Below are 22867 nucleotides of genomic sequence, written 5' to 3' on the forward strand. Positions count from 1 at the left end.
GACAGAGAGAAAGGTGACTACCACTCCCACACTCCGTGGAAGTCCTGCACAGAAGGCAGCAAAACAACCTTTGCTTGAATGAGCCTGTAGATCTTAAAATACTGGAGGAAACAGGCAGTTTAGAAGATTCTTCAGTGAGAGGCAGACTCCTTCCTGCCTGCCAGGCAAAGTGGTGTAGACGTCCTTGAGGGATGTACCCAGGTCTCCTGGAAGCATTTCCTACTTGATGGGGTGGAAGCCTCTTTGCTTCCCTCGTGCTGGATGCTGTCCCTCTGTTCCCCTGAGACCCAGGGAAGCTACCCTGCTGTCCTAAAGTGCTCCAGGATCCTGGGCAGGCCTCCCGCTGCACGTGAGCTCAGAACTCCCCCACCCACTCCTCCAACCAAGGTCACTTGGCTCTCTGGAGCTGGGATCCATTGCAAGTTTGCTAATCACCGTATCTTTCCCCCAAAAATATGAAGGGAATTTTAAGGCAGCCGACAGATATAAATGGCAACCAGCACTAACTGCATATCCTGGATGCTTAACCCAGCAAAGAAGCTTTGTGATCCAACCTCAAGCAAAAACAAAGGGCTTTTACTTTTCTTCTCCTTTTTCTCCTTCCATTCCCTCTCCTCCTTTCATTTTTTCGTCATACCCAGATATATTCTTTTTAAAAATGAGCTGAGATTCAAAAATAATACATGTTTGTAAAATGGTGCCAATATATATATATGAAATAAAAGTTTTTTGTATGCTTCTTAGCAAGTACCAATATAAACCATTCCATTTGAATCTTTCCAGAATTTTTGCAGTGTACTCATGTATACACATATATGGAAAAGGTTTTTTACATCAATGAGTAAAAGCTAATTTTTATTTTGAATACTATTTATGCCTCATTCATCCCTATTTTGCAAAGGATGAAACTACAGTGAAGAAAGCTTAGGTAGAGATAGAGAGAGGCAGCATTGCATTGGGAGTCCACATATTTGTCCCAGAACCAAGCTCCATGTTTGACTTTCTTTAGAAAACAAGAGCCAGGAACCATGGCCATGGAGGGGTGGCAGGAGACGCACAGGTGGGCAGCATTTGAGGGGACAGTTGGAAGGTGTTTGGCATAAGCTGTGCTTGGCCTGTTCCCGGGGGAACTGCTCTACCTTTGTCCCACAATCCTGGGGGGAAGCTGTCATAAAAATATGTGATGGATCGATGTCAGACCAACATCTATAATACTGAGAAAATAAAGTGAAAATTCCTAGTGGACAGAGCAGGTGTGGCAGGATCCTGCGATTCAGGGCTCAGATACAGGGCTGCTCAGGCACCCAGCCAGGAGCTGCCCACCAGGGCAGGGATAGCCATTCATTTGCCAGGGTGGGTTCCCATCTGGGTGCTGGGCAGCCAGAGATCGATGTGGCATCTTAGAGCACTGTGGCTGTGGCCTCTCACAGAGACCATGTCCTGCGGGAAGACTGGTATCAGAAAAAGGCAAAAGAAGTCCTGCCTCTTTCCTGATCTATGATGCTCACCTCGGCTCTATTGGAACCCAGAGTTACCAATAGACACCATGAGGCTGATTGAGATGAAGTAGTTTGTTCTAACTAGGAGTCAGGTGTTGGAATTCACATCCAGGTTTGGTTCCAGGATTTGAACCCAAGCTCTGTCCTATCCTCTGAGAAATCCATTCCACGGATTCAGTGAGATAAGGTGTGTGAGAGTATCCTGAGCTCCGTGCAGCTTGCAAACTCCTGTCAGGACTTGCAGTGATAAAAAGAACTGGCATTGCTACCGGGCAACTCAGTGAGACCTTGTCTCTAAATAAACAACTATAGAAAGGATTGGGCGGGGGAGGTGCATTTCAGAGCCAAGGCCCTGAGTTCAATTCCCAGTACTGAAGAAAGAAATGGGGTGAAATATACAGAGAATAAAATTAAGCCTCTTACTTGTTTTTGAGCATGCAACTTCATAATGTTAAGTTCATTTACTGTGTTGTGCAGTTAATATCCGGAAGCTTTTCATCCTGCAAAATTGAACCTCTGCACTTTAATAACCACTGCACACCCCTTCCCCAAGCCTCAGGTGAACACTTCCTAAGCGAAGTCCTGGAGTCTTTGTCTCCTCTGGGTTGGCTTGTTTCACTTAGCATACTGTCCTCAGGGTGACTCCCTGGTGTAACGTGGAGTTTGGGGACTTTATCGTGTGAACCACTGACCCAAACTTTCTTCTCTGGAATCTATCTAATCGTGCCATTAAGTTAAATGGGAAATTTGTTATTCAGTCAATGAAGGGCAAAAATATTTTAACAATGGGCCCCAATTTTTAAAAACTATAAAGAAGGATAAAACATTGTAACAGGTAACTTTCCAAAACCTATAGAGCTGTTTAGACTTTAGATCTGCTTGCTGTCACCCCTGAATTCAGTTCTGGTTACGCGAACAATCAACTGATATGGGAATGTGAGTGAAAGTGAGACACTGTACTCCCTGGCTAAAAATATTCAAATGACATAGAATTTATGAAAATGCAAAGAGCCAAGCAGGAGTGGTGACGCATGCCTGTGATGCTACCACTCAGGAGTTCGAGGCAGAAGGATCACAAATTCAAGCCCGGTCTAGACTACTTAGCAAGTTTAAGGACAGCCTGGACTACATAGCAAGACCTTCTATGAAAAACAAAGAAAACAATCTCAGAAACCCCAAAGAACCCTACACAATCCCAAACCTTACAAATAGCCACGTATACTCACCCATATATACATATTTTTTACAATTTACCACTTAAACTCCCCTATGTTTTTTTCACAGATATAATACTATCACATTTTGATAGTTAAATTTGCCCTAGTCTTCACTGTAAGCCAGGCACTCTTCTAAGGCGCTTTATTGTTTAATTCTTCAGGAATTTTATAAATGTACACACATCAGAGTATCAATGTGATTTAAATAAAATCACTAAATCATGAGCAATCTCTTTGATTTGTATGTATGTTACTCTTTTTGTAATATTTGTATAATGCTGCATTGTATGGATTTTTCTTATTTTTCTTATTTTCTTATTTTTTTTCTTATTTTCTCTTTATTTTCTTATTTTTCTTACAGATTTTTCTAATCTGTTTAACCACTTACACATTGCTTAGAGATTTTCATTATTATAAACAGTACTGAGATGAGAATTTTTGGGTGTTTTTCTTTTTTACATGTGTATAATCATTTTTGTGGAATTGCTCAGCTTGTGCACATTTTATAATTGTTTTAATACTTCCAAGTTTTGCTCCCAAAATACTGTACCTTTTTATACCCCTGTCAATGATGTGTGAAAGGACTCCTTTCCATATATACTTGATACATCCTTTATCACTCTCTTGTGCAAAAATACTCACAGTTTGAAATGAGGCGAATTCTTTTAAGAAGCTCAACTAGCAAGACCATTTGATGAAAACTGGCCTTTTTCATTGACATGTTGCTGTGAGTGACCACCAGTGGCGCTATTATAGTCAAAAAACACGGGTTTGAGATCAAGCCCTCCGCTCTCAAGATCCTCAACTTCTGTGGCCTTTGTTTCCTCCGTGAATCTGAGGTCCTCTGCCACTGAATCACCTTGGCACACGAGGGTGTCTCCAGTCTGCAGTGGCTAGGGCGCTCTGTCTAATGAGAGGACCCCTGTGGTTGCTGGAGGGTTCTCACCTCTGGTCTTTGTTCTCTCTGTCACTCTTGGCTGTTTGTCCTGACTGTCATGGCTGGAAGAGAAGAGCCTGAGCCGGCTGGAGACAGAGTTTTACAGCCTTCAGCACTTTGTCAGATCCCAGCCACGTTGAGGCCACGATTAAGAATCTCTATAAATGTGTCACTTCCTGGTTGTGTTGAAGCAAGTTATTTATCTGAGTGAGGGATTAGGAGCTGGAACTTTGGAAAAGCGGGGTGTGTCCTGCTGTTAACTAGGATTCTGACATAGAGTTACAGTTGGACCACATGGAATTAACCCAATGGTGTAAGCCATGCGGAAAAGAATGTGATGGGAGTGCCCCATTTCACGTTGTTTCTTTCGTTTTGTGACCATTTGTGGAGCACTGTGATTGGTAGAGCACTGGGCTGTGTCTTAGTTACTTTCCTCGTCGCTGGAACACAATACCTCTGACACCTGCAGCTTACAGGAAGAGGTTTATTTTGGCTGATGTTTCGTAGTCAGCTGGCTCCAAAGCAGAGCAGCGTGGCAAGGGAGAGCTGCCTACCGCATGGCATCCAGGAAGCACAGAGGTCCGGGGAGGAGCAGGGGCATTGAGATAAACCCTCCCAGGTCATGCCCTCAGTGACTGCCTCTTCAACCAGACCTCCTCCCTCCCAACAGGAAGTTGGCTGTAGCACTCCCCATCATCAGTCCCTCTCCAAACACATGGTTGTAGTGACTGACACTGCTCCCCAGGGGCTCCCGGCTTGCAGAGGAGTGGAGGTCGTCTGTTCTATAACAGAGATGCTTGGAGTTGCAAGGAAAAAGATGACATAACCTGGAAGGCTGAGGGAGGACATCCAAGAAGTGACATCATTTGCATTGATTTCTACTCCTAGATTTTTACTTAATGAAAAGGAAGGGAAGGCTGGGAAGAATGACTCATTCTAGTCCACCCGCCTGGGTGTTAAGGGGAGAGCACGTCTGTTGGGTTTCATGCAGTATTATACTCATGCTCTTTGTGGCCTGTGCAGGGTAACATGTAAGATCACCTCTGTGATGGAGTCAGACCTCCATGGTTACTCCTGAGGCCATGATGCTGGGCTGGGGAAAGTGTGGGTGTCTTCTAGGGGGCAGTAATCACCTGTGTTTAGAAATCAGCTAGAATTAGTGCTATAATCTTCTGTCCAAAACTCATCCTTTGCAGAGGGCTTGGAGAACCAGCTTGGAGAGTTCTGGGACCAAGGCTGGCATTGTTAAATTCTGCAGGAGATTGTCTGAAAATGGAACTCAGTGACCAGTTAGACCACCTGGTTTGCTAGCTGAAAAGGAAGGGTGGGAAGGCACCAAACTTAGGGACGCCCAAGTGTGAAGGAGCAACACTTACATAGGTCGGGTGCATAAATCACTGACTTAAAAGCTACACACATGCACAGAAGCCCAGGTCCCTTGAAACAGCTCCATATGGGTGACTTCTATGGTTCCTCCAGGATTAGGCCCACTTGGTAATCATAGTACTCAAAGAAGCCCAAAATGATGGTGTCCCCAACAGGTATTTACACTACATTTATGATTCTTCCCAGTCCAGATGTGGTTTAACAATCAAGGGTCATTTTTACCATGAGCAGGGTTGCTTAGTAACAGAATGACTTTCTATCTTTGTCAGATTTCCAGGGAACAGAGTTGGAAGGTTAAGCCAAGGTCACACTGGCACGCAGAGGTAGAACAGGTTTTGTTCATTCTTTTCCAACAGCAAGTCACTACATCTGCCAGACATTCAGTTCATTTATCTATGAAGTAGCAACAGGCTGCCCAAGCACCAGTGAAATTGAATGCAAAACACTCCTTCTAATTTGTTTTCCTAGCCTAATCCAAATTATTTATCCTTACACCCTCTTTATTGGTTATAGACATTTCTGTGACAGGATGACTTGTTTCCTGATAGGCTCTGGAGTTTTCTGACACTGGTATTGTTTGCATGGCATGAGATAACTGCCACATTCTGGGCTTTTGGGCTTCTGTCTGGTCAGCTGGTTTGCTGTCTGGTGACAATGTCCTTTCATGAGTGAAACAGCAGTGGCTATGACTCCTGCAGTTGAAGACAGGAGTGGAAATCAATGCAAGTGATGTCACTTCCTGGACATCCTTTTGTGCCTTCCTGGCTATGTCATCTTTTTTTCCTTGCAGCTCCACCACTACAACCCTGCTCGTTTCTCTGGTTTACATTTCACACCATGGTTTGTTCTAAACAAATTACTGAGTGTCTGACTGAATACATGAAGTCTCTAAATACATACCACTTGCTCCAAGAAATGTTAAGTGGTAACATTTTCTCTAACATTGCCCCTGTGTGACGGAAGAGAGGACAGATTCAACATGGGTAGCCCTCTGTCCCATGTGAAGCACAGAACTCAAATCCCATGATCTGAAGAAGCCTTGGAAGATTCCAGATTCTAGATCATTGCTTATCAAGGTATAATTCATGGACCGCCATCTCTTGAGCCTGTTGCTACAAACACAAATCCCCAGGCTTTAGAAACTGAGTCCTTCTAAAGCAGACTTCTGATTTAGACCCAAGAAGTTTAGATTTTCGCTCACATAACTGTTACGGTTCTGAAGTTTGAGAACCCTTGTCCTAGCAGGTCTGGTTACTGTGGAATGGGAACACTGCCTTCTCTTGCCTTTCTGTTCTTACAAGTGCAGTACTTGGTAATACCTTGCTACGGCGAATGGAGATGTAGCAAGACACTCAGGCTAATGCTTGGTGTGTAGCAGATCAATAAATGGGAAGCCATTGAAATTTACATGTGCATTTTGTCTTACCCATATTTAAATTCATTCTCAGAGCTAGCAACTCATAGTGGCCTGTGGCTTCATGTCTTGTTTCGGTTTTGTACTGTTACCTTGAAAAGCTTTCCATTCTTATCATAGTTTGTTTTTAAAACTTTCATTGCTGTCTACCTCCCTCTGAGCTAATAGAAAATAAGGAAATAGATACTGGTCCCATAGTTAGTCTGGAGATATTCAAAGGGAGCTCGAGGTATGGAAGCAGAGGGACATCAAGGGGGGTGTGTGGAGGGAGAAGGCAGCTCACCCTACCATGGAAGGAGGATCCTCTCCTTCTGCGCTTGGCTGTTTCTCTCCTCAGAGCTTGGAGGGTTTGGCATCTCTGTGGAGGAGAACACTGCTATGTCTGGAGGAAGGGTGGGCACCGTGAAAGCTGCACTGAGAAGAGCCCGGGTGATGTGCCGTACACCCCGGCTTTTGTCCTTGACCCCTGGCATTACACGAATGCCCAACATCAAGGGGAAAGACACGGTACTTGGTATAGTCTGTGTCTTTTCAAGCCGTTTTCCTGGTCTACTGTGTAGTTCTGAAGACCTTCCCAAGGACATACACAAATCCCTCCAATGTGTCAAACTAATCGCTTTAAGTGCTAGAGCCATCCTTTTGATCACAGACAAAAAGGACATAGCCATGTTTGCTTTTCTCTAAATATGGATGTGTTTCAGTGCCAGCATATAAGCTTCTGTTTCTGCTATATATTCTTGCCCCAAAGTACGATAAACATGGCTTTTTATAACAGGAAGAACAAGTTGAGAAAAGGATGGAAGGCATAAATCATTTGGGAAGATGAAATATCTATTTGATTAGTCTTATGTCAAGAATAGAAAATGACTAGTTGATGTTCATCTGATTTTCAGGTGATAAATCACAGCGTTTCTCTCCCATCTGTTATGTGGAGAGTGTCACACATCTATGAATTCAATTTAACTGCAAGGATCATTGGGAGGGGAAAGAATTTACATGTCTGGATGCCCTAGTAGCTATTTTTATCCAAGTGTCATCCACAGTCAGAGTTTATCTTAGCCATTTATTTAAATGTTCTCCTTAAACAAATATTTTTCTTCTCCAAAGTTAGAGGACAGTGCTCATCAACATTGAAGAGGTCAATGCATTTTGGAATGAATGAAATTAACTTTTCCGTGTGCATATAAACTCTGGACTCACAATGCAAAACGCAAGGACAGAAAGCTGGTTAGAATGAGAGAGCTTACAACATATAAAACTTGATGTTCATACGATGACAACAACCCCATGATGAGTTGCTGTGAACACACGTGGCAGCTTCTCTGTGTTGAGGACACAGCATCTTCAGCTGAAGTGAGCCTAGCGGATAGGGCGCTCACCCCTCACTGTCACTTGCCTTCAGGGCTGGGGCAGCACGTGTGCTTTGGAAGAACGTGGACACATAACCCATGTGCGGGGAACCAGCTTTCGGTGAAGTTGTCAGCTGAGAGATCGCACTGAGAGTATGTGTCTCCTAAGGGTCACACTGTGATTACTTCACGCGAAGAGTGACACACAGGCCATCTGCTGATATCATGCCCTGTAGATGAATGGCCAGGCTGTACAGAATCAGTGCCAGGGCACCGTGGACACAAGTCACATTCTTAGTGTCCTGCGAGCTCCTGCCATGGTTCCTTAGCAGCGGCTATGCTGATTCTCGTGACTGGCAAAGTTCCCTGAAGTTTGTGGCGAATGCAGATACCCACTGCTGTGCCTATCGGTGGATGGCCTGTTTCTCTCATGAGAACACAAGTAAAGAAGGCTTCTTGACATCAGATGCTCTTCTAACCTTTGCTGTGATGGAAGCATGGCAGCCTTTTTCTGAAATGAAAACTGGAGCGGGAGATCAGTGACCTATAGTAACTTCTTTGGGGAAAGCAAAATTGGGAAGACAAAATAAGACCTTCGGCACGAGAAAAGTGAATTTCTGCTGCCCCCTGCTGTCCAGGCTTTGCATTGGCATTGTGTCTCCTCACGCTGGTGGAGAGGTAATGACTTGCAGATTGTCTCCACGTTCTCTTACACACAGGGCCTCCCCACATTTGTTTCCTCAATTTGGGAGGATGAATGGAGACTGGAGAAAACCCACAATGTGGGTGTGATCGGATTCATGTGGCCTGGTGGAAAAACTTTCCCTTGAGCGGTGAGGAGCTGACGGCAGGCCTGAGCTAATCTGGGTCTTCACAGGGCCGTGCCCCCCTTGCTCATGTTGGGGGGCAGCCAGCTAGTGGAGCTGGGGATCAGAGTTAGCTCTAAGGAAAAGGATTTCCAAGGCACTCATTGATTTGTGCTCTGAGAACGTTATGCTAGGTTTGGCTTCATTTTTAAGAGGCAAATGAGTCCAAGCCATACTATACTGTATGGAAGAAATGTTTCCTTGTTTTCTTCTTTATACACTCATGTACTTAGAATTCAGCCCATCATGTGCTTACACATACCTACCACCATCGATTGGGTGCCTTGCGTATGTCACACATCATGCCAGCCATTAAATAAACAGAGGTGAGGAAACAGGTAATGGTCCCTGCTCTCATAGGACTCACAACCCTGTGGAAAAGACAGATAGTAAAAAATATGTGAATATTACCATTACATGTCATGATAACTGCTCCTACACAAACAGCTAACAACTGGGAGTGAGTTTACTTTTTCTGATTAGATGGAACCTCATTGTGGTGGGACCCACAAAGCCTACAAGAGTCCCTTTTCCTCAGTTTACCCATTTTCCTACATGGTTAAGATCAAAGGATATCAGGGCTGGGGATTTAGCTCAGCGGCACAGCACCTGCCTGGCAAGCGCAAGGTCATGAGTTCAATTCCTGGTACTGGGAAAAAAAAAAAAAGGATATCTTAGAAAATGGTTTCATGGGGAATCATCCTCCTTGTAGAAATCAAGCTCTATATGTCGGGCTAGCATTTTCTTCTCTCTATGGCCACAGACAGCAGGACTGAAAAATTATAGGAAAGCAGATTTTGGCTCCATACTAGGGAAAAACAAAAGAACTTTCTCATTTGTCTTCTAATAGCTGAACAAGATCTCTTGGGAATAGTGAGTTCCCTGACCTCAGAGATATTCAAACAGGCTCAATTTTTGCTTACTGGGGCTGCTACAGATGAACTTTCTGATATTAGCAGGCAAATTAGAGTAGATACTCTCTATGTATGTTTCCTTATAAACCTAGGATTTGATCATGCCGGGCAAAGAACAGAACTCATACAAGTTTAGCGGCTCTAGAAAGGTCTCCTCTGTCACACTGATGTCACACAAGTCCTCCACAGTTTACTACATTTCCCCAAACCCCACCTTTGGTTGGTTGCAGTAAAGGCATTCATTCTTTCTGAAAATGCACTTTATTCTTAGTGGTGCTATTTAGACTGTAGAATTAATTTTCATATTAAGAAATTTTGCACATTAATGTTTGTATATAGTTTGTGATGACTTCTTTTTCCCCATTCACGTATGTGGGACCAGTGTTTTCCTTAGGTTTGGATAAATTGTCTTGAACGTGACAAGTTCTTGCTCCACAGGCAAAGATCCCTGCTATGAAGAACAAATCATGGCAACTTAGTGAGAATATATGCATGGGTGGTTTCAACCATTTAATGCTTGGATTCATTTGCCTCCCCTCTTTTAGAACCAAAGGAGAATGTCTTCTGGCAGGGACAAGCCGTGCAGAAACCTATTTCACATACATGCTTTAGGGGGCAGCAGTCATTCAGGAAAAGCAGAGACAACCCATAGTAAAAGAGCAAGTTGTTTAGACCTTATAGGGAAGAAACTGGGCTCTATTACCAAAGGTTTCTCACCCTGGAGACTCCCTCATTCTGTGGGTGATGCAGGAGTGAGGCTCTGGATTTCAGTCATTAACCTTCGTAGGGGGCCAGGATTACTTTGCCTCACTAAATTCATCTGGCTAGGAGTCAACTAGCAAGTACCAGAGAAGGAGATGACTTCTCTACGTAGGACCTGGCAGGCAAGAAATCTGCTTGTCACTTTTCTTATCACTGGGACAAAACACCCAAACACCCAAACACCCGAACTTAAAGAAGAAGTTTAATTTGACTTACATTTTAGTCCATAGTCAGCTGACTCCAAGGCAGGGTGGCATGGCAGAGGGGCCTGGCAGAGGAAAAGCTATTCACCTTATGGTGACCAGGAAACAGAGAGAGTGAAGGGAGGAACTGGGAAGGCAGATACACCCTATTAAACCATGCCTTCAACAACCTGTATCTCCTGACCACAGCCCACCTCCCCAGACCACACCAGTTGTAGTACCTACATAATCGAGTCACTTTCCACAAGTCCCTTCTTTGAATGCGTAAGAGTTTGGAGGGACATCTAGATATAAACCATCATGTTCTGCCCCTGGCTCCCAAAAGATTCATGTATATCCCTTCACGCAAAATGCATTTAGTCCTTCTCTAAGAGTTGCCAAAGTCCTACCAGTTTCAGCAAGGCTAAAAAGTCCAAGTCCAAAGTCTCCACTGAGACTTAAGGCAAACTCTTAGCTGCCGACATACAATGGCACAGGGTAAACTTTCCCATTCCAGTAGGGTGAAATGGGGGAATAGAAACCAATGAGACTAAAGCAAGGCCGAAATGAACTAGGGCAAACATTAAATCCTCTGGCTCTTTGTCCATCACTTGGAACAAGATGTGGTAAGATATAAGCTCCGAGCACCTTGGGTAGACCTGCTCTGATGACATTGCTGGTAGTTGTAGGTCTCATGGCTCTTCTTGGGCTGGCTTTGCTCACAGATTTCCTCAGATGTTTCACCTACCAGGCACCTCCAACTTTCTGGATTCTGAGCTACACTTTTGACTTCACCCTCACCACTCCATACTCTTCCCTCGCATGAACTCACTGCCTGGTCTCCCAGGCCTTCTTCTGCATCCTGGTTGGAAACCTCAATGATGTCAGAAGTCTGGCATTCTGCATGCCTGTAAAACCTGCACCAAGTGGATGATGCCAAGATCTTCTTGAAACTTAAGCAGTAGCTGGGCCTTTTTGCATCATGGATGCAGAGGCCTCTGAGCACCTGGATGCTTGCATGCAGTGACTTGAATCCTGGAGAATCAGTTCCCTAGGCTGCTCTTCTTCCGCAGAGTGCCTTGGAGCTGTCTTCTCAAAGTTTTTATTTTTGCAAGCCAAAGTGCCCAATCTTAATGTTTTCCCAGATGACCTCAAGGCATCTTTCCTATTGTCCTGACACAAAGTACTTGGCTTCTTTTTAATGCTAAACCAGTCTTTTCAGCAACCAAGCTCTCTTCTGCTTTAACTTTGCAAGCCCCGACTTTACAGGAGCTTCCTTTATGGTGAAATTTAAAACTTTTAATATTACTCAGCTGTACCATTTGCTCTTGATTCTCTATATCGAGCTAGCTAAAAGCTATCAACAACACCCATGCCACAGCCCAATTTTGGGCTGCCTTGAAATTTCCTCCACCACATTAATTAGCCCATCATCCTTAATCTCAAGTCTCCCACAAAGTCTCAGGACATGAGCAAATTACAGGCAAATTTTCTATCAGAGCATAACACACATGGCCTTGAGCCCAACTGCCAGTAGAGTCTTTGTTTCCAACTGAAACCTCCTGAGCCCAGTCTTTAACATCTTCCTTCTCATCAGCATTTTGGTATTCTGCACTCTGACCAGAATGTCCCATCAAGCTCAGTTCATAGCATTCTAGGCTTGCTTCTCCAGCTGGCTTCTCCAGATCTCCCCAGACTCCTCCCATCGTGCAGTTTTGAAGGCTTCAGAACAACATGGTCAGACAGTATCACAGCAAACACTCTGCTTCTTGTACCCAAATCTGGCTCAGTTAGGGTTCACTGGAGAAACATTTAATTATATACATGATTATATAAAGGATTTACCAGCCAGATGAGCAGGATGGAAGATTGCAAAATGGCCATCTGGTCACTGAAGAGCTAGAGGATGCCGTTGAAAGCCTGGAGCTCACTGAAGAGTCAAGTGTGAGTCCACGCTGGAAAGCCTCAGGGTCCGCATTGGGAGGTTTAAGAGTGCCCTGGAGCCTGAAGAAACTGGAGACAAATGTCCATGAGCAGTGGTGAAGACCAGAGCTCCTCCAAAGAAAAAAGATTTCTTCCATCTTTCCCTTTTTACCTTACTCAAACTATAAGCCTATCAGTTGGTGTCACCCTCATCCAGGGTGGGTCTGTGCTGCTCAATTTGCAGCCTATGTGTCAGTCATACACAGAGACGCCCAAGGCTTACTAATCTAGGTGGTTCTTCCAAGTCCAGGTGACATGACAATTAATAATCACAATCTCCGAACCAGGTTACCTGACTCCACGTGGTTGCTTCTTTAGTTAAGATCTAAGCCATTTCAGTCACAAATCCTCCAACAGTAGTAGTGTTTGGAGCTTCTTCAAACCTGCCATTGCCTAAGAAATAGAAAGTAACAGTGATGCTTATGGAAAATAGCCTTTTTCTGGACTCTCCAGCCTTGATAAGTTTGGTGAAACAAATTATGATTTACCATTCCTTTCTCTCCAGCCCTAAAAATCAGTGGTTTCAAGTAATAGCCACATATTGCTTCTCACAAACCTACAGATTGATGGGACAGTTCTGCTGAGGTGACCAGGCTTGGGTGAACTCAACTGGGCCTGTGCATGCCTCTGTGATCCTCTGGTGGGTTGACTGGACACTGATTTATCTGGTATGGCTCAGCTGTGACAAGACAGCTTTCTCTGCATGGTCTTTCTTCTAACAGGCTGGTCCAGGCTGATTTTACAGTGGTGGTGAGCTCTAGGACAAAGGGTCAAAGTGTGCAAGACCTCTTGAGGTCCATCCTCTGAAAAGGATCATCAGTTCTCACCTTCATTCTGTTGGCCAAAGCTGGGCCCTGGCGTTCCCACATTCATGACGTTGTGGACAAGGTTCAAAGTCACATTGAAAAGCAAGTGGGGCACAGTAAATATGTATTAATGGGCTGGTTTCATTTGTCAGCATACGAGAAGTCTATTTTCACTGTAGCCTCATAACCAGACATCCTTAGAGTTTCCTGCAAGTGTGGAGTGGCCACAGCACCTTTGATTATCTAAGTCCTGCAGAAGGTCTCTCTGAGGGGCAGAAGCCAGCAGGCCAGCAAGGGAGCAAAACTGCCTGTGAAAGTGTTACTTTGCAAACAGGGCCAGCTCTGCTTAAGTTTGTTCTCCAGCACTTTGATCTTGGTCTTCATCGCCTGCATGACTCTGCTAGCTTTTCAACACCGACTGGCAGGCATTAGTCGTCTGAAGTCTGACTCGGGTTTAGGACACCTGGGACCTGGTCCCAGCAGCTCCACTTGATGGCAGCGTGACTGTGAGTCACTCAGCACTGCTGATCTTCAAGTACCTTAGCTCTAAAATAGAAGCAAGAAAGAATAGCACCAACCACATACGCATATCATGAGATATACATGAGATGCTACTCATGAATTTTGTGCACAGCATTAGTCAAATCAATGAATCTGAGAGCACAAAAACTCAGAAATCTGAGTGACAGATTTCTACAAGTGACAAAGTGACCACTGCAGCTGAACTGGGAAGCCCAGAGTCCAGCTCTACATGGTCTGCTCCCCATTGTGACCCCTGCTCCTTGTTTAGCTTCATGTCTTGGATAAACCATACTGAGGAGCAATTTTGTAGATGAGAGGACCAAGAAACACAAAGTCACCTTCACCCAAATGACATTTCTAGCAAATGAATACCTGTCCTAGCTTGATAAATATCTATCTGGTTATCTTTTGCTCTCGGTATCTAAGAAATGTGACCTATTGATTCATGAAATTACCCTTCTTCCAGTCACTGGGAGAGAGGGAATTTGAGACAAAAGTATTGACTGGAGCAAGCAACCATTTTGTTTTTTATAGAAATTGGCTAAAGTAGATGAAAGAAAATATATCTTTCAGCTGAGTTTTAAATAAGAGGAAATTAGTCAATTTAATTATCTTCCCCCAAAACAACTTGAAAAGATCGTAACTGATGATATTTCCACAGTGGTGGAGAATACAGGGGCTTTTTGATTGGCAAATGATCTTTTTCTGAATGTGATTTTATTCTCCCTTTTGGTTTTTTTGTCATCCTTTAGTCTGGGCTCTCTGATCATCTTAATACATCCAGACACATACTTTGAAGCAAACTACTGCCCCGTTCCTGGAATCAAAGTGTCTCCAGACTGGTTCTGACTCACTTCTGTCCAATGGGGATGAGATGCCCCGCCTCTGGCCACGGGGAATTGGTCAGCATTAGTGGTTGTTTCTTGGCAACCACAATGGCCACCGTTGGCCAGAAACTGTTTGGTCTCATTACACAGTCCCTAAGATCCTCTCCTGGCAATCTGCTGGCATGAACTGCCTGAGAAATCATCCCACAGCCAAGGTGGAGGTTGGAGATTTCCTTCAAGTCCTTCCAGAGGCTTTGGTGCAGGCGCCTTTTGGATGAGCTAAACTAAGCACAGAGCCTCAAAGGTCTGAGGCAGGTCGGGCATGCTGAAGACACTGGGAGCTGCACGGAGGTAGGTGGAGAGCAGGCTCAGGGCTCTTCTTGGCCCCTGATCACTCTCTCGCCCCCCTCATGCTGCTCCCCATCTGCCACAGGTGGCTCCCACCACCGGGAGGAGCAGCTGTTTCAAGAAGCTGGTCTGGCTGTGATCAGTCATGGAGGCTTTGCATTCTCAAGACCACATTGTTCCTCCTGAGCTTTGAGTGGTGGTGGCGACGTCCTCGCCCAAGGCTGCCATGATATGCACCTGAAATGAAGGTCCTGTAGAGGAAACTAAAATTGTAGTGGCCAAAAGTTTAGTTTTCTTAAATGGTGCCAGATGGCCAGCAGCTCCAGGATTTGACAGTGCAGCTCCTAGTAACAGTTCGTGGATGGGCCGGGGATGTAGCTCAGCAGCATAAGCACTTGCCAGGCAAGACTGAGATCATGAGTTTGATTCCCAATACCAAAAAAAAAAAACAGTTCATGGAGTAGCTAGAAAATCCTCCGCTAAGCTGGGCGCAGTGGTGCGTTCAAGTAATTCTAGCACACTGGGAGGCTGAGACAGGAAGATCAAAAGTTTGAGCCCAGTATGGCCCTCTCTCTAAGTAAACAAATAAGCAAAAAATTTGAAAAGGCCTGGAGATGTAGCTCAGTGGGAAGGCCCTAGGTTCAATACTCAATACTGAAAAAAAAAGGAAAAAGGAAAAGAAAAAGGAAAAAAGCTTCTTGTTCATTCAGTTGTCAAGAATATGTTCTGGCCGCAGCTCTTCCCTTGCCCACCATTGTTAGTAGTTAAATACCTTCTTCCTAGGCCTCTGTTTCTCCTTGATGATGAGAACAGAGAACATTTCACATCAATCCAGTGCAAGCGGGATGGTCCCCGGAGCACCCTCTTTCCAGGTGCAGAAACTGCCCTTGTCAGGAACACCTGAGCTGCAAGTGATCCTTGAGTAGATCATTCCCTTAGGAGCTGCAGCACAGCTTTGGACTGGCCTAGGGGTGTGCGAGGGCTGAGACAGTTGTCTTTCGTCTTTGATCCCCAGGAACACAGATGGTAACGTTTGGTGGTCAGTGGAGATTCCATGGAGACTGGAGGAGCTCTCCAGCTGTGAAATGCCCTGAGTCTTTTGTAGGCTGTGGCCAGAGGTCCTGTGGAATCTCTCTAGCAGGTTTCTTCAGGAGGAAGCTTCAGCTGGTCTTCTTCTCCTGCTTCTCCCATGATCTTTTTTGAAAATAGAAGATTGCAAATTGGTGGCATCAAGGATGCACCACTTACCAGCCTCCACTTCCTCCTCCTTTCCTTCCTGTCGGGAAGCCTTTTGTGTGTCAGTGGTAGATGTTAGAAGTGCTGGTCTCATAATAACTTTACATGAGCTGAAGGGCTCCGTGTTTTCCTTTTTTTTTCTAATTACTGGGTTTTGACAAAGGAGATTAAATGAGACTATGTAAGCAAAGTCCCTAAAACACCTCTGTTGTTGGGGTTAGACTTATAGGAAGCATGTAGATTTCCTGGAACTGAACAGAGTCACTCTAAATCTACACAAGAGTGTTTTCTGATATATCAACATGTTAGAACATAAACACCACATGTTAAAACGATTGTGACTTCATTTTTTTTTATTAGTGTGGTGCTAGAGATCTGTTCCAGGGCTTTGCCATGATAGGCATGGACTGCACAACTGAGCTACACCCCAACCCAAGAGCATGATCCTGCGAATTCATTTTTGTGATAGGTGTTACCAGTTTCCCCACTGCGTGCTCTTGTATAAGGCAGAGCTTAATCCCCATCTCATTGGTTTTCCCAGTTTTATTATTTTACCAACACATCTTTTTGGTCTTGATTTCCTTAAGGGTAAGGGTGAGGGATCAGAAGATAGTTGTGAGTTGGAGGTGTCTGTATTCAACTCTGTTGACACTGTGATCCCTGAAACCTCAGTGGGCGCCAGGTACTCGCTGTGCTTCGAACAGGGAGACAGGACATGGCACACCGAGCTGGAGACAGCTGCTGCTGTAAAGGGCTTATGGTCTCGGGAGGGACATAGCTACATGCAGTATCCTATGATGAGTGTCTGTAAGATGCTCTGGAAACAGAATCCAATCTAATCCTCAAGGGGGAGGAGTCAAGGCAGATCCAGGAAGAAGTGACGTCTAGATCAAAGATATATGTGGAAGTAGGAAGGAGTATTCTGGACAAAGGTGCAGCAGGTCCAGAAACCAAATGGCCAGAAGGGGCATAGGATAGCAAGGACATGAAATCGAGTCTGTATACACCTGCATGCATCTGTCTGAAGCAATGTGATGACTTCCTACTTCTGCCCAGCAGACTGGTGCCTGACTCTGAGTTCTCAGAGCGTGCCTGTGTTTTCAATAAATGCTGTTTGGAAGAATTAAGGAGACAATGGCCAAAGGGAGATTAAAACCCAGGTTTTCCAGTCACCTCCCTGAAAACTCTCTATCACCTTCAAACCTCCTCGGATGGTGGATGACCTCCTATGCCCACACAGATCACTCAGCACAGAAATCAATTTCAGAGGGTTGTGAATGTCCACAGCCCAGGGAGCAGGGCGACACCAAGGTGGAGGGACTTGCCAAGCTCCGCCCACAGAGCATGGCTCATGTGGCTTACAGCAGAGGGGAGACCGCATCTTGATCCCAGGACATGTTTGTGGACACAGGAACCTGACAGAGCTCTGCACCATGAACTCCCAGGCCAGCTACATCCCAGTAAGTTTTAAGGTCTTAGCAAAAGGCACCAGTTGTGGCTTCCATGGCCGCTGTGGCGATTCTAGTCGAAGGTGGTAGCCCGCAGGGATTCCATCATTGAATTTCCCCTAGTTCAGATTGGGACTAACTTCTTTGCAGGGTTACATTCTAATTTTTAAGTAAAATGTCCATGTTTGGTAGTAAGTTCTTCATCTCATTAAACAAAGATTAGTGAACTGTCAAAAGCGAGAAGAGCTAGAGCCAGCATTTTGAAATAGGAAAAATGGAAATGGAATTTGCATCTGGACTCTTGGTGAGTTCTTGACTCTTCACTCGAAGAATAAGTGCAAAAAATTCTTGTATGTTTCTGTGTCTCTTGAAGATTACTCTGCTTTCAGATACCATGGCTCTGAGCAAATGTTTGGATTCCACGTAAACACACTTGGACTTTGGTGTCTGCGCTGCTGTTTGCTAAATGTTAAATAATTTTTAAAAAAGAAAAAGTCACTCACATGTAGTGTTACAGAATGCTTGAAGCCTTATGTATCCCCATAAGATCTGTCTCCTGACGTTTGTGTCCCTGTAACCTAGAGCAGACAGACTTTCACAAGATGAATGAATATGTCCCTTAGATCTACTGGAAGTGACCATAGCCATAAAGATGGGTGTGAGTGTGTGTGTGTGTGTGTGTGTTTTGCTGGGGATTAAACACAGGGAGCACAGAGCTATATCCCTACCCTTTTTTATTTTGAGATAGGGTCTCACTAAATTGCCCAGGCTAGCTTTGAACTTATAGTCTATCTGCCTCAACCTCCCCAAGTAGCTGGAATTACAGTCATCCATCACCATGCACAGCAAGGCTGTCCTTGAGAACCTCACCCTTGGAAGCCCACCCTTGGGACCTTGTCCTTGTGGGCATATTTCTTCTAACCTAGTAATAAATTTCCTAGGGGCCCACAGTGTTGGTTATTCCCAGCCACCCCTGCAAGGAACATCCCTGTACGTGTTTCGCTCGCTGCATGTTTGTTTACTGTCTTGCTTCCATGGGCGGGAAACTTCCTGGCAGCTGAGAGAGAAACTAGATAAAGTAGAGACTTTCAGTGCATAGTTTTACTGAAGTCAGGGACAGGCATGGAATCTGAGTTGTCCAAAAGAACCCGTGCATTCCTGGCTGCTATTTTAAGAATCCCCTCCTAAAGTGATACCCGCGGGTTTATTTGGTTTAACTCCTGCTTGGGGAGTTTGGCTTGTGTCTGTGCAGCCGGATTGTCCTGAAAGCAGCTCCACCAGTGTTTGGCTGGACAGCTGCAGAATAGCTGGCATTTTTCTTTCCTCTCCTCTGTATTGACAGCAGGTTTGAATCACTCGGCCCTGTTTTGTGTAACATAGCCAGGCCAGAAATCATTTGAAAAACATTTAGGATGCCTAATTGGAGCTTGTTTTCAATGAAAGGGAGACATGGCCCGGTACATTGTGTATTTTTGTGTTTAGGCCTTTATTAAGAACATAAAAAGGCCTCTGTCTGCCCCTCCTATTTCCTGCTGATTAACATGGGGAGTGGGGATCTTTCCCCTCAGGAATAGCCCATCAGCCCACCGCTTCTACTCACAGCATCCTTGGGGTTCTCCTGTAAAAGTGAATCTGCTTGGCCCCTCCCTGCCAGTCACCTCTGTGGGATCTTCTCCTGTCAGCAGGTCCCTGGCTGGCTTTCAGAAGTGCACACCTTCCCACGTCAGAGCTCTCCCGTTCATGCAGAGTCTGAAGGTCTGCATGTTGCACGCTAGCTGTGGAGCTCAGCCAGTGGTACCCATGTGTGCCCCTGTTCATTCGCAAGCCAAGGGCACGCTGTACCTTGGCTCGGAGGGTAAGACTAGGAGGCAGCCCTGGCCTGACTAGTGGAAAGAGGGACCTCGAGCAGTAACTGTGCCCACTGGGCCTGACCGTACATCACACTAACTAACCGTGAGTGCTGATTCTCTGTTCTGTACGCTTTGATCATAGGATGCCTGGTTAGCCGATGGGGGCATCCACCTTGAATCACAGTTTGTGAAGCTACTATAACTCCGGACAAAATCTTTTCCAGGCAGAGCCAAAACAAGACTTAATCCATGGAAACTGCCTTGAACCTAGATCGCTGTGCATTCTTCGAACCTGTGCTGTGTGGGATCCAGCTTATCCCAGCTCTTGAGAACCAATTGTTTGCAGCCTGTTGATGCCTGTTGGTAGGCTGCAATCTGCCAGGCGAGGGTCTTTACACCACACAGAAAGGCAGATACTATCAATCTGAACTTTGTTTCCGTGTTATCTCAGAGAGTCGTTGATTTCACACGGGCCAGCCCAGCTCTGCCATAATGCTTTAAAATTCCAGTTTCTCCAAGTGAGGCATGGGAGCCACCTTCCTAATCTTTCTACTTTCTAACAGCATTTTGTTTTGCCTATGTGTATTTGCTGAGAGGAGGATGGGGTTACATTACGATTAGCCATTTTCTGTTCCTAGTTCCTGGTTTGCTGACCTTGAACTTGTAGACCATGTATCTTCATCTTATGAGCAATATTTCTCTCTCACCCACTGGATCTGTCCTGACTCATTCTCGTCTCCAAAGAGTGACACAAAGCCTTGGGTATTGCCAACTACTTCTGAACAAGTTTGTGACTCTATTGTAGTATAGACAGCTTAACAATTATTATTGGGTGTATCTTGTTCAGCCACCCCTCTCCTCCCCTCTCCCTTCTTCCTTTGGTTCTAACGCCCAGAACTTCTCACTGTTCTCTTGTCTCCTTCCCAACCATACGCCCAGAACTTCCTTTTCCACGCTCAGGGTGGCCTATCCAATAAGCTTCTAGGAGGAGCTCTGGTACCAGCTGTAAAAAATCATATTGGCTTTCAGCTGGGCCTGGTGGCACAGATCTGGAATCCCAGCACTCTAGAGGATGAGTCAAGAAAATTGCAAGTTCAAGACCAGCCTCTGCAACATAGTGACTTGATGAGATCCATCTCAAAATAAAAATAGTAAATAATGGGGGCTGGGGATTTAGCTCAGCGGCAAAGTGCCTGCCTGGCAAGATCGTGAGTTCGGTTCCTGGTACCAAAAAAAAAAAAAAAAAAAAAAAAGTAAATAATGGGCTGGGAATATAATGCATTGCAAAGACCATGAGTTCAATCTCTAATATAAAAAATACCTCTGCTTCCAAAGCCTAGTAGCGGACTGCCTTCATTTAATAACTCATTTGATTAAAAAAAGAAATACTGTGGGAGGTATGGCTCATTGGTGCAGGCACGAGACCCTGGGTCCAGTCCCCAGCAGCCCCATAGAGATTCATCTTAAAGTCGGCGCTCACCATTGGTGTGCTAATCCTGCACTTTCCTTAGTGCACACCTATTGCGTGCCAACTGTATACTGCCCTCCATGCTTTCAAGGAGCTAAGTGGATCATGGAGCCCACCAAGGGCTGAGTTTTCCCTGGGGCCCTGGGAGGTAGCCTCTGTCAGAAGTTATTTTCATGAGGAGAAGACAATTTTTTGAGAAGGGGAAAGTTGTAGTCAAGTGAATTTCTGTGAGTGGAACTTGGGTCATTTAATCCCCATTTCTTCTCTTGCTCCCCCTCTCCTTCCCACTCCCTCCCCCTTCTTCCTCTCCCTCTTCGACATTTGGAGACTCTCACTATGGCTCACAAGACTCTGTGAGCTGGCCTCATTCTTTGCTGTCCCTTTACCTCCCCGTCTGAAACTTTCACCACATGTGATCATTTACAACATTGGTCTCCGCTGGAAATGCTTCCCACTGGCTTCATCCTCTTTTGCCCTGAGTTTCTAAGTCATTGCTTAGGTCTCAGCTTCACCTTTGTTTCTAGAATTCCTCCTCTGGCCTCTGGAGACTGAACTGAAAGCCCATCTCTAACAGTTCCCACAGCACGCTGTACCAGTTCTCTAGTCCTTATACTCTGCCCATCTGTCCTTCCTGAGCAGGTGAGCACCTTCTAGTCAGGGGCTGAAACCTTCTGGTCAGGGGCTGAAATGCCTTCTTTTCTCTCTCCAATGCCATTGCAGTTTCATATATAGAGATTGTGTGTGTTGGGGGGTGGAGGGGTACTGGGTATTGAACTCAGAGCCTTTACACTATGCTTTGCCCCCTGTCATTTGTTTGTTTGGTTGGTTGAGGCAGGGTCTCATTAAGTTACTGAATTGTCCAGGCTGAACTTGTTGTCTTCCTGCCTCAGCCTCCCAGAGTACTGAGATTATAGGTGTGTGCCACCATGCTCAGCTGTTATAAAGAAATTCTAATAGTACAGTATTTGTAAAAGACTTTAATAAATACAGTGGTACCTTGGTTCATGAACTTAATTTTTTCTACAGTTTTGGAAAAGATGGTCATGCTTGTGTGGGAAAGATGGCCATAGTCATGTTTGTCACCTGATGCAGAATTGGTGAAAAAAACAAAATTTTACCAAACACTTCTATCCAAATTGCTTGCAAACAAAAGCATTCGTGAACCAAGGTAGCACTGTACCTAATATTTGTTGATAAAGTAGACAAGTGAGCTACACAGCAATTACTTACAGTTGCAAATGTGAAGCCAGATAGACGTATGCCTGCCCTCTGGCATTAGACAGGCTGCTTAATCTCTTTAAGTCTCAGTTTTCTCATCTATAAAATCAGAGTGTAGCAATATCTACTTTGTGGAATTATTGTGAGGCTAAATTAGTACTGCAAGCAAGGCACTTTGCACAGACCCTTTTATACAATAAGTGCTTAATAAATTATTGAGCTGTTACTAAATGATTCAAACCATAAACAGCAGATGATAGGAAAATGATATTTCCAATGTAGGTATCAAAAGACCATAGCTTCCAGCATTTAATTGGAAGACAAATTATCCTGTTTCCAAATAACGTCCACCTGGGAGGGGTGGTGATGGATACTAACTAGTGTTTAGTACTGCGGGCTGGAGCCTCACCTAGAGATTGCAATTAGACCAAAGGAAGAGAAAGGGAATACTATGTTTTTAAGAGAAAAAAAAAATCCAGCGTGTACTAAGGCATAAGAGACCCTGTTGGTGTTAACTGACTTAAGTAGAAAAAAACATTTAACCTAGAACATCTCTTTTCAGGTGTTTAAAGCTTTGCCAATTAATATCTTCGCCCTATTCGGTTGATTTAATGAGGTCTCTCTAACCCTCATAC

At 44.8% G+C, this 22867-nt stretch overlaps 1 protein-coding gene and 1 long non-coding RNA gene across 6 annotated transcripts in view; one reads left to right on the forward strand and one right to left on the reverse strand.

The window, feature by feature from the left end:
- Nucleotides 1–22867, forward strand: part of Nav2 (neuron navigator 2) — a 382236-nt gene that overhangs the window by 168746 nt on the left and 190623 nt on the right. The gene's annotated exons all lie outside the window — the stretch shown is intronic.
- Nucleotides 11045–13913, reverse strand: LOC106146381. The gene is made up of 3 exons (XR_001230797.1): nucleotides 13337–13913; nucleotides 12802–12902; nucleotides 11045–12539 (listed from the first exon to the last, which is right to left on the reverse strand). It is a non-coding gene; the product is annotated as an uncharacterized LOC106146381 (long non-coding RNA).

The sequence above is a fragment of the Chinchilla lanigera genome, unplaced genomic scaffold (assembly GCF_000276665.1).
Source record: "Chinchilla lanigera isolate Chin_1 unplaced genomic scaffold, ChiLan1.0 scaffold00075, whole genome shotgun sequence".
In the NCBI taxonomy this organism is placed as follows: Eukaryota; Metazoa; Chordata; class Mammalia; order Rodentia; family Chinchillidae; genus Chinchilla; species Chinchilla lanigera.